A 15,857-nucleotide genomic window follows, 5' to 3' on the forward strand; every position below is an offset into this window, starting at 1 on the left:
CCCTTCAGACCCACTTTTTATAAATGATTCAAACCAACCAGTCACGCGCTTTTGGTTTCAAAAACATCTCAAATTAGTCCTAACACAATCTGGCATCCCAGCTGAACACCTTTCAGGCCACTCTTTTCGCATAGGCGCTGCAACCACAGCTGCCCAAAAAGGACTCACAGCAACAGATTCAAGCTCTTGGTCATTGGTCATCCGAAGCTTTCAAAAGCTACATTAGATCTAACCGCTTCCACATCAAAAAAGCGCACCAAACCCTTATCAGCTAAACCAACTCTAACTCGTTTGATTGCCGGCGGAGCTTACCCATTCGATTGCAGTGAGTATTGAACTCCCGTCGGATGGTGCGAGAGCCCTCCCAATCGGCAATAGCTAAACATCTTCATGTCTACTTCAGCGGGGTCTTACCCGTCCGATCGCAGTGAGTATTGAACTCCCGTCGGACGCCGCAAAAGCCCTTCCAATATAAATCGTCCACCTCATCGCCAGCGGAGGCTTACCTGTCCGATCGCAGGGAGTATTGAACTCCCGTCAGACGCCGCAAAAAACCCTTCCAATATAAATCGTCCACCTCATTGCCAGCGGAGGCTTACCCGTCCGATCGCAGTGAGTATTGAACTCCCGTCAGACCCCGCAAAAAGCCCTCCCAATATAAATTGTCCACCTCATCGCCAGCAGAGGCTTACCCCTCCGATCACAGCGAGTATTGAACTCCAGTCGGACACCGCAAACATCAGCCCTATTATTTCTATTTTTTGGGGGGTACAGGTCCTGGCTGCTGTCCGAATAAGCTAATTTTGCATTTTTGGGGGAATACTTTGTGTTCGGGCCAATTACCAAGATCAGAGCCCTCTCCCCGGACAGCACGCCAAATACGTTTACCAATTTAATCTATCCGACTTATTTGTAAGTGTGAATTCGTGAAACCCTTATAATTGTGATGCAAGATATAACTTTTTTTTTTTTTTTTTTTTTTTTTACAGCATTAACTATTAAATATATCAGTAGCAGTTTATAGTTCTTGCATGAAGGTTAATAGTGCCTAAATGCACTATGAAAGTACTGGTGCTATGAATGCTATAGCTCTTAGTGTTAAATGAGTGTTAACAGCACTTAACCCATTTGTGCCCAAATTTTTCTAAATGGTTTCATGCAGTCATGTTAATAGTGTTAATAGTGTTTGTGTGTTCATCATGATCTGTGTTTTTCATCAGATTCTGATTGGCTTCAGATCCTGTCAGTCATCTGGGATTTGTTTGCGTCTCCATGACGCTCCGCGGAAGTTGGCTATAAAAGGCTATAAAAACTTCTGTCTTCGAGGAGGGGGCTTTGTTTGCATGTACGCGCGTCCCTCTTAGAGTTCTGTTATGTAGCCCAATTTGTTATTTTTGTTACCCTCATTTGTTGTTAATTTGTTTTGGTTTTGTTTCCTAACCTTTGTGTTTAATTTGAACGTGGCATCTTCCCGTGCCCTTGTGCTCTTATTTCGGGGTTGGAGAGCACTTTCTTACTATTTATCACTGTTTACATTGTACTTCCTGACGATATATTTAGTGACAAAGTAAATGTTATGTTCCTTTAATATCCTTAGACAAATTAAATCTATTGGGTCGTAACATATGTGAACATGTGCTGCATTTATTTTCCCCAGGTTTTTTCTTTCTTTCTTGAAAATTGTATTTGTGCGGAAACTAGTTGCCGGTGGGCAAATATGTTGTATGCACCCCCTCAATGTCAAATATGAATAGGAGGAGAACATTTGGCATCTCTCAAAATAACTGCTTTCAACAGATCAATCTTTATTCTATTTATTTATGTTCTCATTTAAATACCTGTTCTAATGTCATGTATGTATGTACCAAGAGCTCCTGTAAAAACCACAAAAAATTCCTTGTGTGTTTGTGCACACTTGGCGAATAAAGCTCATTCTGATTCTGATTTATTCATAAACAAATTTATTATGTATAAAAGTCGAAGAACATTGGCGAACCCAAAAAACTGCATCTAGCTTATAATCTCTTGAATATGAAAACACAACAAATCCATTTGCCTTAACCATTGTGTGCTGTTCAGGGTCTTTTTGACCCACATTTCTAACTTTCATTCATGGGGATAACATGGATAATTTAACATGGATAATTTGACATGGTTTAGTGTAAGATTTTTGCCCATCTTTTGGAAAATGCAGTTTTAAAAGTAACCAATTATCACTTTAACTAGTAGATGGCTGCAGAGCTCCACTATTTGCCTTTTGACTGAAAGACATCTTTTCACAAGTTTTTCTAGTTGTATTCATATCTACATATTATGAAATCACAATTATAACAAAAGTTACTTTTTGTCAAAGTTTAGGCACTGTTTGTACAAAAAAAAAAAAAAAAAAATCTGTTTTTCAATAATGTTATATGATTAGAATCAAATGATTTGTGTCATTGGACAAAATTCATCCTCTAAATCAGAAACAACACAGAACACACAGACAGAAATGAAGTGGCACACTTTAAATTTGTAGAATTATATGAAAAACAGATGTTTGAAATAAATGATAAACTCTAGAAACTCCCAACTTTTCTCTTTGTAACATCCTGATTGATTCTAATCATAATGTAACATTATTGAAAAACAGATTTTTTTCAGTACAAAAATTGCTAAACTTAGACAAAAAGTAACTTTTATTGTTATAATTGTGATTTCATAAATATGTAGATATGAATCTAACTGGAAAAACTTTTAGTCTTTTAGTTTTAAACTGTTAGTACTTTTAGAGTTCTGCAGACATCTACTGGTTAAAGTGATTTTTTTTTTTTTTTTTATGTGTCAACAAAAAATACTTATTAGTAACATGAAAATGACCTTTCTTTAGGAGGGTTTGCCTTCGCCATGCTTCCTGTTCCTGGAAGTAGGGGTAGGAAGTTGACATCCTCATGTGACAGGAAGGAAGTGAATGCCTTTTTTTTTTTTTTGAAATCCTTTATTTAGTTGTTTGCTTGCATGTCATTGAGAAATAAAACAACATCTAGAAAAATACTTACAAAAGGAAAATGACAACTATACACTGCGACAACTAGTTGTGAACATTAGCAAGTGCAACTGTGTAAATATCTATAATATGTATAGCTTTAAAATTAATTTCAGTGGCGCTTATGTACATGTTTATTGCACTTAAATGAACACTCAGTGTTAATTGTTCTAAAAAATTTACATTTCTGGGGCATGGAAAATGTCTTTCTTACTTTACAGTACTACTAAGAGCCAGTAGTCAAGATCTATGATTAGAGACTCCAGATATGAGCTTGAGACATGGACAACTTTACGTGTGACATGAACAAGACTTTATTAACTAGACTAAACACGTAAACTACTCTAACATACACATACATACAGTTTACCAAGGGATAGACAGCTGAAGCAGAATACAGGAAAGCAAGAAGTTATAGCATTGTTTGAAATTCAGCAGATCAACAGCCTTGAGCAAACCATCAGTTTAGTTCTGACACGCCCTTCTTTAAAGGGGTAAGGATACTTAATGTATCAAATAATGAGACTAAGTTTGATACTTGCATGTCTCTCCCATTTGAATTAAACTGTCCTGATGCAATTTGTGAGGCTCCAGTTGATCTTTGCTGATGTGGTCTTGATGAGAGAGAACCAGTGGTAGTCAGATGATCTTTGGTGAATGGAAAGAAAAGGCCACAGCCTGGCACAAGCTTGGGGGTCCTTAGAAACTTCTAGTTCAGCATCATCTTCACATCAGGATTCCAGAAGAGATTAAGAGAGTAAGAGACAGCGTTGATCTTGTGATCAGTGATTTTTAAAGCGTGAAGATGTCACACCCTCTGGAGGTGTGTGAGCCAATAAGATGATTTCCCTTTGGAGGGACATTTTACGACCCATTGTGTTCTAGCAGGGCATTTGAATAAGAAATTTCATTAGATGTTTAAGAACATGTAACAGGACACCGGTTTCTGCCAGTGCGTTAGCTTCATTTGTGATGTTAGGTTTGGGAGAAGTTTCATAGACCTTTGTTGGGAGAGTGGGATTGCTGGATTATTCACCAAATATAATGAATAATTTGTGTGTGTCTGATTGGTCTAGATTAGGGTGACCAGACGTCCCGAAAAATTCGGGACAGTCCCGAAATCTAAACTGTTGTCCCGAATTCCGAATCTGGCTCTAATTGTCCCGAAAATTATACTAAAGCAAAATCTTTAGTAGTTATTGTCTGATAAACATTAAAAACTGTCTGCGGAGGTTGAGGCCGGCGACACACTGGCTGCGTGGCGTGTCCGTTTTTATTTCGGCTCCCATGTTAACAGGTTAGAGCTTGCACACTGCCTGCATGACACGCATCTCAGGCGCAGCTCGAAAACGTGCATGCTAGAAATAGAACCGACGCCTATTTTTCACGCGACACGCAAGCGTGTTGGAAGCGTTTCCAGGCAAAATAGAATAGGAAAAGATGTTTAACATGAAAACATATTAATAAATGACATGTTGATGTTTGAAAGTTTAAGTTTTGACCTAAATGCAGATATAAATGTAATTAAAAAAAAGAAAATTATCGATTTTCAAATATTGCACCTGTCAATACAGAACGAAATATTCTGTAGCCTATTTTGCCGTCAATAGCCTACTGCCGACGTTGTCTTTGCTGCTATATATTTATGTTTAACATTAAGTATAGGCCTTCCACAACTCTCTCCCCATATGTCGAATATATCACGCACCTATCACCTATATGGCTACGCAGTCTAATATCATAGAAGCCCCCCATCCCACAGACCAGAACATTTGTTATTAAATTAGGTGTCGCTAAGACGACACCATTCTCTCTACACAGACTTTAAACGCAAACCTGTGATAAACACTGATGGCGTTCACATGCGCATTAAGAATTGGTTCTACAGTTATGTGCGTTTGAATATATGTCCGCAGGTTTGTAATTCCCTACAAACCAAGCCTAAACAAAGTACTGGTCTTTCCTTATACATTTTGATACAGAATTTTATTTTATTTTGTCACTTCGGGGTAGGTATACAAAACGAGTTTTCCCGACAATGCTTTATCTGTAGAGTGGTAAAGGGATCCTCCATAGGGGAGACTAGTTGGCACTTCAGCATTGCGTTGTCATCGGGTTCAGGCGAAGGTCCTTCGTCAGATCTGGATACGGCCTGGATCCGGCAGGCTGCAGGGAAAACCTCGGGATAAACAAAGACACTAAAATTAGCGTAGATGCCATTCTTCTTATGATGTAACGAGTACATCAGGATTTATGGGAAGTGTTCCCGGTTCTGGCTGACCTAATCTATGCAGCCTAACATTGAATTATAGAAGTCTATAATGTATTATGTGTATGCTAGGTCAAAAAGATGTGTCTTTAATCTAGCTTTGAACTGACAGAGTGTGTCTGCTTCCCGGATAATGGTAGGAAGACTGTTCCAAAGTTTTGGTGCTAAATAGGAGAAGGATCTACCGCCAGCAGTCGATTTTGATATTCTAGGTATTATTAACTGGCCGGAATTTTGAGATCGCAATAGACGTGAAGGACTATAATGCGTTAAGAGCTCACTCAAGTACTGCAGAGCTAAACCATTTAGTGCTTTGTAAGTAATCAGCAATATTTTAAAATTTATGCGATGTTTAATAGGCAGCCAGTGCAGTGTTGACAGAACCGGGCTAATATGGTCATACTTCCTGGTTCTGGTAAGAACTCGAGCTGCTGCGTTTTGAACTAGCTTGAACTAGCTGAACTAGGGCAACCACCCAGTAGAGCATTACAATAATCTAGCCTTGAGGTCGTGAACGCATGAACTAATTGTTCCGCATTTGTCAATGAGAGCATATGGCGTAATTTAGATATATTTTTAAGATGGAAAAATGCGGTTTTACAGATACTAGACGCGTGACTTTCAAATGAAAGATTGGTATCAAAGAATCCTTGATCCATGATCCTTCCTTTCGGACGAGTGAACGCTGGCGCAACTCGCTGCCGCTGCTCGCCGTTAGCTCACCTGTTCTGTTCTGGTCTGGTCTGGTCTGTGCCTCATCTGCCATTTTTACTGGCCATCGATGCTGCTTAAAACTACAATGTGGGCTGGTAGGACATACATTCTGCTTGTCTGTGTCTGGCTATTTCTACTGCCTGTTCACCTGCTAGTGACGGGTTTGCTTCAGTATTCGGCCACTGATCTGCTCCGGCTGCGCTGTCACCTGCCTGGACCTGCGCCAGAAGCTTTCCACCTTCATCCGGACATCGCCTTCTAGCCTCGCCCGAGATATATCCACAGAGGGTCCCGCCGGAATTTCCACCACAACAACTCATCAATAATAAAATCCATCTGGTCCAGCTCTCATCGCCCTCCACGTTCCATCAACCGGGCTGTCGACCACAGCGCGTTAGCCCGCCTAGCTCGGTCGGCTAGCACCACTACCAGCTGTGACAACACCGCACTCAACTTCGCTCTGCTCAACATCCGCTCACTGACAGGTAGACTTGTAGTCAAGACCGCCTAAACCGAGACCAAGACACTACCAAGACCAGAGGGTATCGAGACCAAGACAAGACCAAGACCAAGACCAAGACAGACCAAGTCAAGACCGGAGGGAAAAAAATAGACTAGTGTTGAAGCTAAACAATATGAATTCAAGAACAGCAGCATACTAGGGTTCAGCCGCAGTTTACATTCAATACATATTATATGGTATTACTTCAACTACACAGGCAGAACAATACAAAGACAGACCATGTCATGTGTGTGACTGTGAGCTCACTGTAAATGTTTTTGCAGGGTGAGATCAACTATGTGTAGCAATTGCATGACGGCTGTTACTGCACTATTGGAGGATTGAGACTCCCTTAACTTTTGTGTACTGTTGAGGACTGACATGACTGGTACTGACTGGTTCATCTGACAAAACATCAAACACCTCCAACACCATCTTGCTCCTCCAACAACTGTCTAAAGAATGAGAAATATGTAACCAATTGAAATTATACTTAATGTGTAGATGAAATCGTAACATCAAATTAAAGATACGCAATTATAAACTTGGATTAGGCCTAATGTTTAGTCAACACAACGGAGATATGCAGATGATATTTAAAAGACCATTTATTTAGTCTAACACCATCTTAAATACAATACTGTAATCAAACAACACACACACACACATGCACACGCACACACACACACAGAGAGAGAGATATCAAAGACACAAATTCATCTAAGCAAATGCCTGCCTATCTCTGCCGATTTCGGAGTCTCCAAATTAATCCATTCTGCAACTTTTAAATACATAATAAAATGTTTAAAAACGAAATTATAGGCTTAAGTGCAGGATCCGAAAGTTGGTCGTTTTGTCGCTATGGTTACACACACACACCGTTGGCGGCTGCGCTCAAAGTCATCTGTCAGTTGTGCAGTTACCCAAAATCTCCTGAATGAAGTTAAAACCCATCATGTCACTGATATGTGTTTTTTAAATCAAGTGATCAAAGTGCTCGTTGCTGCTGCGATCAGTGGCTCGGATAAAGTGTTTTCTCGTATATTGGGCGCACACGCCGCACTGTCTTCACTCGGACGCGCGCTTCAATCCGTTCCGTTGCGGATAATAATGTTGCATTATCGAACGTTGTGTCGTCGTGGATATTGTAGTAGCCTATTGTATTGCTAAATCCCCGACCACTATGTCGGTCTGAGACAGCGAGACCTAGACAAGACCGAGAGGTCCGAGACCAAGACAAGACCAAGACCAATTGAACAATAAAAATGAACATACCTTGCATTACTGTAACCGTTTGGGTTAAGGCGGAGATAGAGTCTGACACACTTGAGGAGCAGCTGGCAGTTTCTGTGTGCACATATGCAATACAAAATGCAAGCGATTAAACTCAACACTTAGGTTCAGCATGTTATAAAACAAGAACTACCAAAGTTCAAATCACCAGGCTACATTTCTTGTGTGTCACCATGTTGATAACTGTAACACTTACAAATAAACAAGATTTTCAAAGTCATTAAACCAACACTAAAAATATAATCATACCATCAGACATCTCAGGCTGAATAGGACTAACTGGATCAAGGTCTGTGTAAATAAATAAAAAATGTCAACATAAGGTATATTTTAATATAGATCTGCACAACTTGACAAAGCTTATGCAACAATTTTTAACTTGCTGTTCATAGTGTTTGTCTGCGGAAAGGCACCTCTGGTGGTCCATGGGACAAATCTAGATGATACATATTACCAAGATACTTTGGTTAATCATTCATTTACGGGACCCTGTCTAATGATTTCCAAAAATGTAATGCTAGCGATTTTCTTATAGAGGACAGTCTTGTGAAGCATGGCATGCTTGAGAAATATTGAACAATTATTTAATATCATACCTCTGGATTTCTTATTAGTATGGAGGACCTGTTCCGCAGAGTCTTCATCTAAAAAGCATACAATAAACTCCAGTCAACAAACCAGTCAGGGATACAGCATGTAATAAATAACTACATGAAGATGTAAATACTCTCATCGCTGCTGTAAGCAAATTTTGCTGGCCTTTTTGATGTCCTTTTTGAGAGAACAGCCCCATCCTCGGCACTTTCCACGTTTGACATTGTTTCGGCCTTTCTCAACCACCGAAGTGCCTGGTTAAAGTCAGCAACAAAGAAATGTGAACATTAGGGAAAGTACAAACAATATAGGATTAGTTGAAACATTTCACAAGTATTCTACATGATGCAATGTATTTTGCTTTCTTAGCAGTTTTCAAAAAAATTACTTAAGCATGCACAGCAAAAACAGGACAAGAAATTAATACAACTGTACCTGTAACACCACTAAACACCTTGACTTTCCTGGAAATCCAAGTATCAGGATCAGGTTGTTCCCCTCTTCGTGACATTCAGATATTCCCTGTCTGGCTCGCACGGGCATTTTCTGCCTGGCTTGCGTGGAGTTTTTGGAGAGTGCGTCTGGTAGCTCTCCAGGACTGTAAATAGATTCTCCGACTTGGCTTCATCCTAAAATACAATCAAGTTTTGTGATGCCAGTTTAGCTAGAGAACCTAAAACTCCATGTAACTACAACGCCCTAACATTGTGAAAAAGTATGGTTTGTGAATAAAATAAGCAAAAGCAATTATCCACTTGAGACCATGTGTTGTGTAAGGATATGATAGCCAATTGATATATTTCTGAAAAGGTGTAAGTTAGGGGATTGTCAAGTTCTAAAAACAGAATAGTTTACAGTCCCCCAATAACAATATTTGTATAGTGCATTTAATACTATCACTTTTTTAAAACATGCTTACCTGAAAAACACTGTCAATCTTCACTGAAATCGGAAATCACGGAAATCTGCAATTACCGAAAGCTGCAATGGAAGAAAATAGATGTGAGTTTAATAGTTTCCCACACCACGATTGTGTGAATACAACATTTCCTGACAAAAACAGGGTTTCTAGGAATTGGGAAGGGAGAAAAACAATATATAATAATACAAAACAACAATTAAATAATAAAGCTGAAATAAGCTATTCTATTTACCAGGATAATGAAATAAATTACCACAGTAAGAGACTACAGCAGTAAATTTGCGAAAAAATTTACGATTTGCATACCAATCTCTTTTGCGCGCGTGGTCAAATTAAAAATGAGCAAGCGTTTGAGAAGCTGGACATCTTGTTGGTTTTATACAAATTACTTAAACAGAGAATATTTGTTTTCAGTTTGAATCCGATAATTTAAAAGTACACACTTAAATGTTTATAAAGGTATATGGCTCATAAATGTGTGACAAGTATTCGCTGAGTTTTGTTTCAGTTTATAGACGTGCTCAAGAAAAAAAAAGTTCACCGCGACGGAGAGGCAGAACGCACACCCTGTTTATTTTCTTTATTTTACAAAAGCACAATGTTTTGATTTGATTGTAAGTGGACACATACAAAAGGAGACATCTCACATATTCTTTTTTATATTTCTTTTTTCTGTATGACCATAAATGACGGAGAAATTTAAGTTTATTGTGCTACAATGTGAAGAAAATCTAGCAAAACGCGCGGGCGCGTTTGCCGACCATTTTAACCTACATTTGAAACAGAGATCTTGGTTAAAATGTAAAATTCGGAAAATACTTTAGAAAATGTGTGGGACCCTTATGGCGGGTTGTATTTACACTTACCTGTGTTTCGTCGTGAAGGCATGTGTATTTCTTCTTTCTTCGATTCTATACTGTCTATGCTTCGATTCAACACAACCAGCAGCGGAAGCTCTCCTTTTGTGGATATGGGGAGGCTGAAAGCGTTTGAGAGTTGCATATACTGCCCCCTACTGTACCGAAGTGAAATTGTTGAAATCTGTATGACTTGAATGAGTCTTAAGTGAGACACTACAGGTGAATAGGGTAATTTTTTTAAATAATAATAATAATAATAATAAATATATATATATATATATATATATATATATATATGTATATGTGTGTGTGTATATATATATAATTAAATTATAGTTTCACTTTTTGAATGAAATTACTGATATAAATCAACTTTTTGATGATATTCAAATTATATGACCAGCACCTGTACATATAAAACATCTGAAAACAAATTCTTCTATTAAAATGTACATCTGCTTAAAGTCAAGAAATGACGTGGCTAAGACGTGGTGAGGAGGTTAGAAAATGACCAAAATAATTGGTCATCAGCTGGTCTTTAGACAACGTTGTGGGAAGGTAAGGAAGCGACCAAGAGCTGTGGTCACGAGACTACTTTGTGATGACGTTGCCACAACGTCGTGGCATAAGGCTTGTTTGAGATGAGCAAAATCTGCGCAGAACCGATCACCGGTGATCAGCGCGAGATGCATGCCGGTTAGAAATGTGTCCGAGTGCGGTCCGCCTTGCTCTGATGTCATGCTGACGTATGTCAAAAATCTCTCGCGAGCGCTAGGCAGAGGTGTCGGATTCTGCAGTCGAGCGCAGTTGCTCTCCACCGACTGCGCTGATCAAAAGCATGATGGGAAACGACTTGCTGACGACACTGCTTAATGCTCATTGGCTTAAACAACTGTGATGTATTGTTCTCTTTTAAAATGTTTGATTTTAAAACTCTAATATCATGTTTTATGTGTATATGTTATGTGTGAATATTCCCAAACTATCTGACAGTGCGATCTCTTTGGGTTATGCAATTTAATTTTTATAAAAAAATAAAATAAATAAAAACACATATCCCAGCTAACACAAATACGTGACTGTTACGTAACTGCAACGTAATCTGGTGACCAAACTTTCGTCGTGGCGACGTAATTAGTTACGTCGTGGCAACCGGAAAAGTGAAATTCCCAAAATACGTTGCTACAACGTAACTTTGTAACGTTGTCAGTAGGTAACGGCGACGTCGTGGCAACGTTGTGGATCGACAGTCGTGTATTGGTAACCAGTTGGTCATTTTAGTTTTTAATAATATGGGCGGACATGCAGTGGTCTAATTTAACTTGTCCTCATTGGCCCAAAACTATTTTAGAGACTTTTTCAACGACATATGAACGATATACAGACTCAGAATTTGGTTGATTTAGTTCATTTACTATAGAACAAAGCACAAACAGCAAAAACAGTTTGCAAACAGGTTATACATTTAAATTAACAAGATTTTCCTCAAAAGCTTGAACATCAAACTACTCCTACACGTCTTCATTTTGGTGGCCCTAATAACAAAGCAAGAATAAGAAAAGAAAAATGCAAGAAAAAAGAACAGTTGAGTGTTTTCCCATTTAACATTTAAATATACAAAGCAATTAGCACTGAAAGATAGAATCTGTATAAGCAGACAGTTTTGTTTAAAAATCGCTTGTATATTTTTCTAAACATTGTCACAAAGTTATGTTGTGGCAAGTGCATTATTTCCTTTTAAAATAATTTTATAACTTAATGACATGTATCACTATATTCTATAAAACCTTAGTTTGAAATTTTTTTTTTGTACATTTAATAATACATATTTTGTTTTTCTTCTTCTGAAGTCATAATTACAATGTCCCTTTCTTTTTTTTTAACTAGGAAACTAGGCCTATTTATGATTATTCCTGAAGGCAGCATTAAACTCCTAAAATGTCAGGTGATGGTGCAACTGTCCGAACAAATAAACAGATTAAGAAAACAATTTAAAATGGTGTCTTAATAATAACAAAATAAAAACTATGCCATCATTTTAGGTTTGAAGCCTTTCATATAATTGTTTTTTATACATATCAGTAGTTTTAAAGCTGTTGAGATAATTGAGAAACTTTTGTCCAGCCATTTGTATATTCTCAAATGTTATTATGAATTTACAAGGTAATAACAGTAAACATGATAATGCATCATCCAGAGGAGCCTAACTGATCTCTTTGGCAGAGTGAAAAAGTTTGTGGAGCTCTCTCAAATACTGATAAAAACTGCTAATTTCAAGTATGGGTAGGTTGGTGGTACACTTTCCATGTCAGGTGGTACAACTACAATACATAATATTTTTGCTGTACCACCTGACATAAAAACTTAAATTAGTTTAAACACTTTAAAATATCATTTAACATCTGAAAATTGTTTAAACACATTGTCTTCAAGAGTGTTGATGTCATTAGAAGTCTTCCCAAGTGAGGCTGGATCTGAACTGGAGCTGCTGTAATCTCTAGTAAAATATGCTGAGCATCCTGAGATAGAAACAAGGAGACAACAGGAGAAAGATTAGCATTGCTGCTGTTCATATTATTTCAGGCAAAAGATGGTCATGTGCACTTTTTACTATTTCATCACGTATAGTGCAAGATTATGAGATGTGTTAATTGAATGCTTGGCTAAAGAGATGTGTCTTTAATCTAGATTTAAATTAGGATAGTGTTTCTGGGCCCCAAACATTATCAGGAAGGTTATTCTAGAGTTATTCCCTTACATTCTATTGAATTAATAGGAAATCATCTGATTTTATAAAGAACACATGGCCTAACGAGTCAGCATTTTAATATTTGAATACTATACATTCTTACAATGCAAACGTCCTAAACATTTCTGAGTATTACCAATGTTGAAAACAGTTGTGCTGATTAATCTTTTTGTGTAAACCAATGTAAAAGTTTAATCCATTTTCTTTTTTCTCTCTCCAGGATTCATTGTTAAAGGGTTAGTTCACCCAAAAATGAAAATTCTGTCAGTAATTACTCACCCTCATGTTGTTCCAACCATGTAAGTCTTTCGTTCATCTTCGGAACCCAAATTAAGATATTTTTGATGAAATCTGACAGAATTTTGACTCCTCCATAGGCTTCCAGTGTGACCGAAACTCACCGGCCCAGAATAGTTATTAAAACATCGTTAAAATAGTCCAAGTAACTACAGTGGCACTACATTAAGTTTATCATGCGACGAGAATACTTTTTGTGCACAAAAACAAACAAAAATAACGACTTTATTCCACTTTTCATTTCCTTCTCTCTGGGCCTCGTAGTGTTTTTGCGCTGCGCGTCTGTGTTGCACGTCATCACGCAACACACACATGACCGGCGTCGGCCAATAGTGAGCCTACGTGGTGACGTGTAACACAGACGCGCTGCGCAAAAACACTACGCGAACCAACTAGACATCCAGAGAGAAGGAAATGAATAGTGGAATAAAGTCGTTATTTTTGTTTGTTTTTGCGCACAAAAAGTATTCTCGTCGCTTGATATACTTAAGATTGAGCCACTGGAGTCACTTGGACTATATTAACGATCTCTTTAATAACTTTTCTGGGCCAGCAAGTTTCGGTCACACTGGAAGCCTATGGAGGAGTGAAACATGGCTCAGATTTCATCAAAAATATCTTAATTTGTGTTCCGAAGATGAACGAAGGTCTTACGCGGTTGGAACAACATGAGGGTGAGTAATTACTGACAGAATTTTAATTTTTGGGTGAACTAACCCCTTAAATAGACCCAACATATACACTACTGTTCAAAAGTTTGGGTTCAATAGAGTAAAAAAAAAAAAATCATATTTTATTCAGCAAGGATGCATTAAATTGACCAGAAGAGAGAGTAAAGATTTCTGTTTCAAATAAATTATGCTTTTTTTTTCTTTCATTCATCAAATAACCCTGAAAAACACAACAATATGAAGCAGCACTGCTGTTTTCAACACTGATAATAATCTTAAATGTTTCATCTATGGTTTTAGTTTTACTTATTCACTTATTCATGTTGCTCATACAGTGTCACTTAAGTTTGGTTGTCAAAACTTTCTTAAAATAAATTAAACAAATAAATGTAAATGTAAATATGAGAATTTAAAATAACAGATGCATGGTGATATACAGTAGGTGACAAAATATTGTGAGAAAATGGATATGAAGTTATTTAATGAGCTTCCTCACTTCACCTGTTTCCAACTTCTCTGGCAGCAGCTTCCTTCAGAAATGTTGAAGTCGTGAAGCTTCCCCTCTGTTGTAGAAGGATTATTTTGTTGCTCCTGAAATATCAGAACTAGTTTTATCAATTTGTGTTTACCATTGAGCTAAGTTTCAGCCAATTTTCACACTCCATGTAAGTTGTAACGTTAAGTGACGTCATCGAGTACATTTAATAAATTAGCTCACTTCCAAACTAACTTATTTTTTACAAAACTATCAAAACCTCTCATCTACCCATAAAATGTGATTAAAATCCTAAACTTTCATATCAAAAGCTCAAGCTAATGAAGCTATGAAGTTAGCATATCGTTATCTCTTCTGAAAACGGTTGAGATGCTAACGGACTTTTTCCGAAGACACTAAACCATTTCTATAAAGCAAATATTCAACAGAAGCGTGTCACTTACAAGTACGAGAAGTGTCAAGAACAGTTGTGTGTATTATTTGTGTGATTTTAGAGACTAAACTCACCTGAAAGCAGTGAAAACAACAGCGAGAGACGGAGTTCTGCCGCTTTGTCAGTTGCAGTCAGTGGGGCGGTCGGTGACGCGCCGTTTCCATGGCAACTCATCTCCGCTCCAGTGTTTGAGGGCGACTCGAAGGTTCACGCGCACGCCCATTAAAACGTCAAAGCCACGCAACATTTACAAACATAAACATCTAGAATTATAACCTTACTTGAATAGAATGAACGTATTTCAACGTACAGAATACTAAACAAACAATTGAAACAAATAAAATATTTCATAGAAATGCAGTCTGATAAGATGGTAATGAAATTACGGGCCCGTGACGTTGCAGTTCCGTTGCCAGTAAGTCATGAAATTACCAAGTTATTACGAATAGAGTACGTATCTGGAACGTAGTTGGTTATCTTATAACCTTAGGAGGACGTACTGACGACGTTGTGGGTTGGTAATATAATGGTAATGAAATTACGGTCCTGTTACGTTGCAGTTCCGTTGCCAGTAAGTCATGAAATTACCAAGTTATTACGAATAGAGTACGTATCTGGAACGTAGTTGGTTATCTTATAACGTTAGGACGACGTACTGACGACGTTGTGGTTTGGTAATATGATGGTAATGAAATTCCGAGCATACGACGTTGTAGTTACGTTGTCAGTTGGTAAGTCATGAAATTACCAAAAAGTACGAATAAATTACGTAACTGCGACGTCGTGTGTTAGCTGGGATGTCTGTATTAAAGAAAAAAATATTGATAACCATGTATTTCGAATTGAATTAAATAACAAGTACTTTGGGTGTCTTGTTCATTTTATTTATTTTCATATAAAAGCAACAGAACTCGAATTACATCCAGTTTATTAGCAACACTGTGCACGAGCGTGAATCCCGCGATATCCATCTTTGATCTCACAGGTGTCTGATCCACTGCGAGAAGAGAGAAGTGTCCGGCTTGCCTGCGC

At 37.9% G+C, this 15,857-nt stretch overlaps 2 long non-coding RNA genes across 3 annotated transcripts; both read right to left on the bottom strand.

Annotated features, from left to right (window-relative positions):
* Nucleotides 1-8,531: 8,531 nt before the first annotated feature.
* LOC311288505 lies at nucleotides 8,532-10,225 on the bottom strand. Of its 2 annotated transcripts, XR_014626942.1 has the most exons (4): nucleotides 10,186-10,225; nucleotides 9,317-9,362; nucleotides 8,833-9,026; nucleotides 8,532-8,651 (listed from the first exon to the last, which is right to left on the bottom strand). It is a non-coding gene; the product is annotated as an uncharacterized lncRNA (long non-coding RNA). The 2 variants fall into 2 exon arrangements; XR_014626943.1 differs by lacking the exon at nucleotides 10,186-10,225 and having other exon boundaries at nucleotides 9,317-9,381.
* A 1,013-nt stretch (nucleotides 10,226-11,238) lies between these two features.
* LOC311288636 lies at nucleotides 11,239-15,618 on the bottom strand. The gene is made up of 3 exons (XR_014626962.1): nucleotides 14,900-15,618; nucleotides 14,398-14,487; nucleotides 11,239-12,698 (listed from the first exon to the last, which is right to left on the bottom strand). It is a non-coding gene; the product is annotated as an uncharacterized lncRNA (long non-coding RNA).
* Between the last annotated feature and the right edge of the window lie 239 nt (nucleotides 15,619-15,857).

The sequence above is a fragment of the Rutilus rutilus genome (assembly GCF_951802725.1).
Source record: "Rutilus rutilus genome assembly, chromosome: 3".
Lineage (NCBI taxonomy): Eukaryota > Metazoa > Chordata > Actinopteri > Cypriniformes > Leuciscidae > Rutilus > Rutilus rutilus.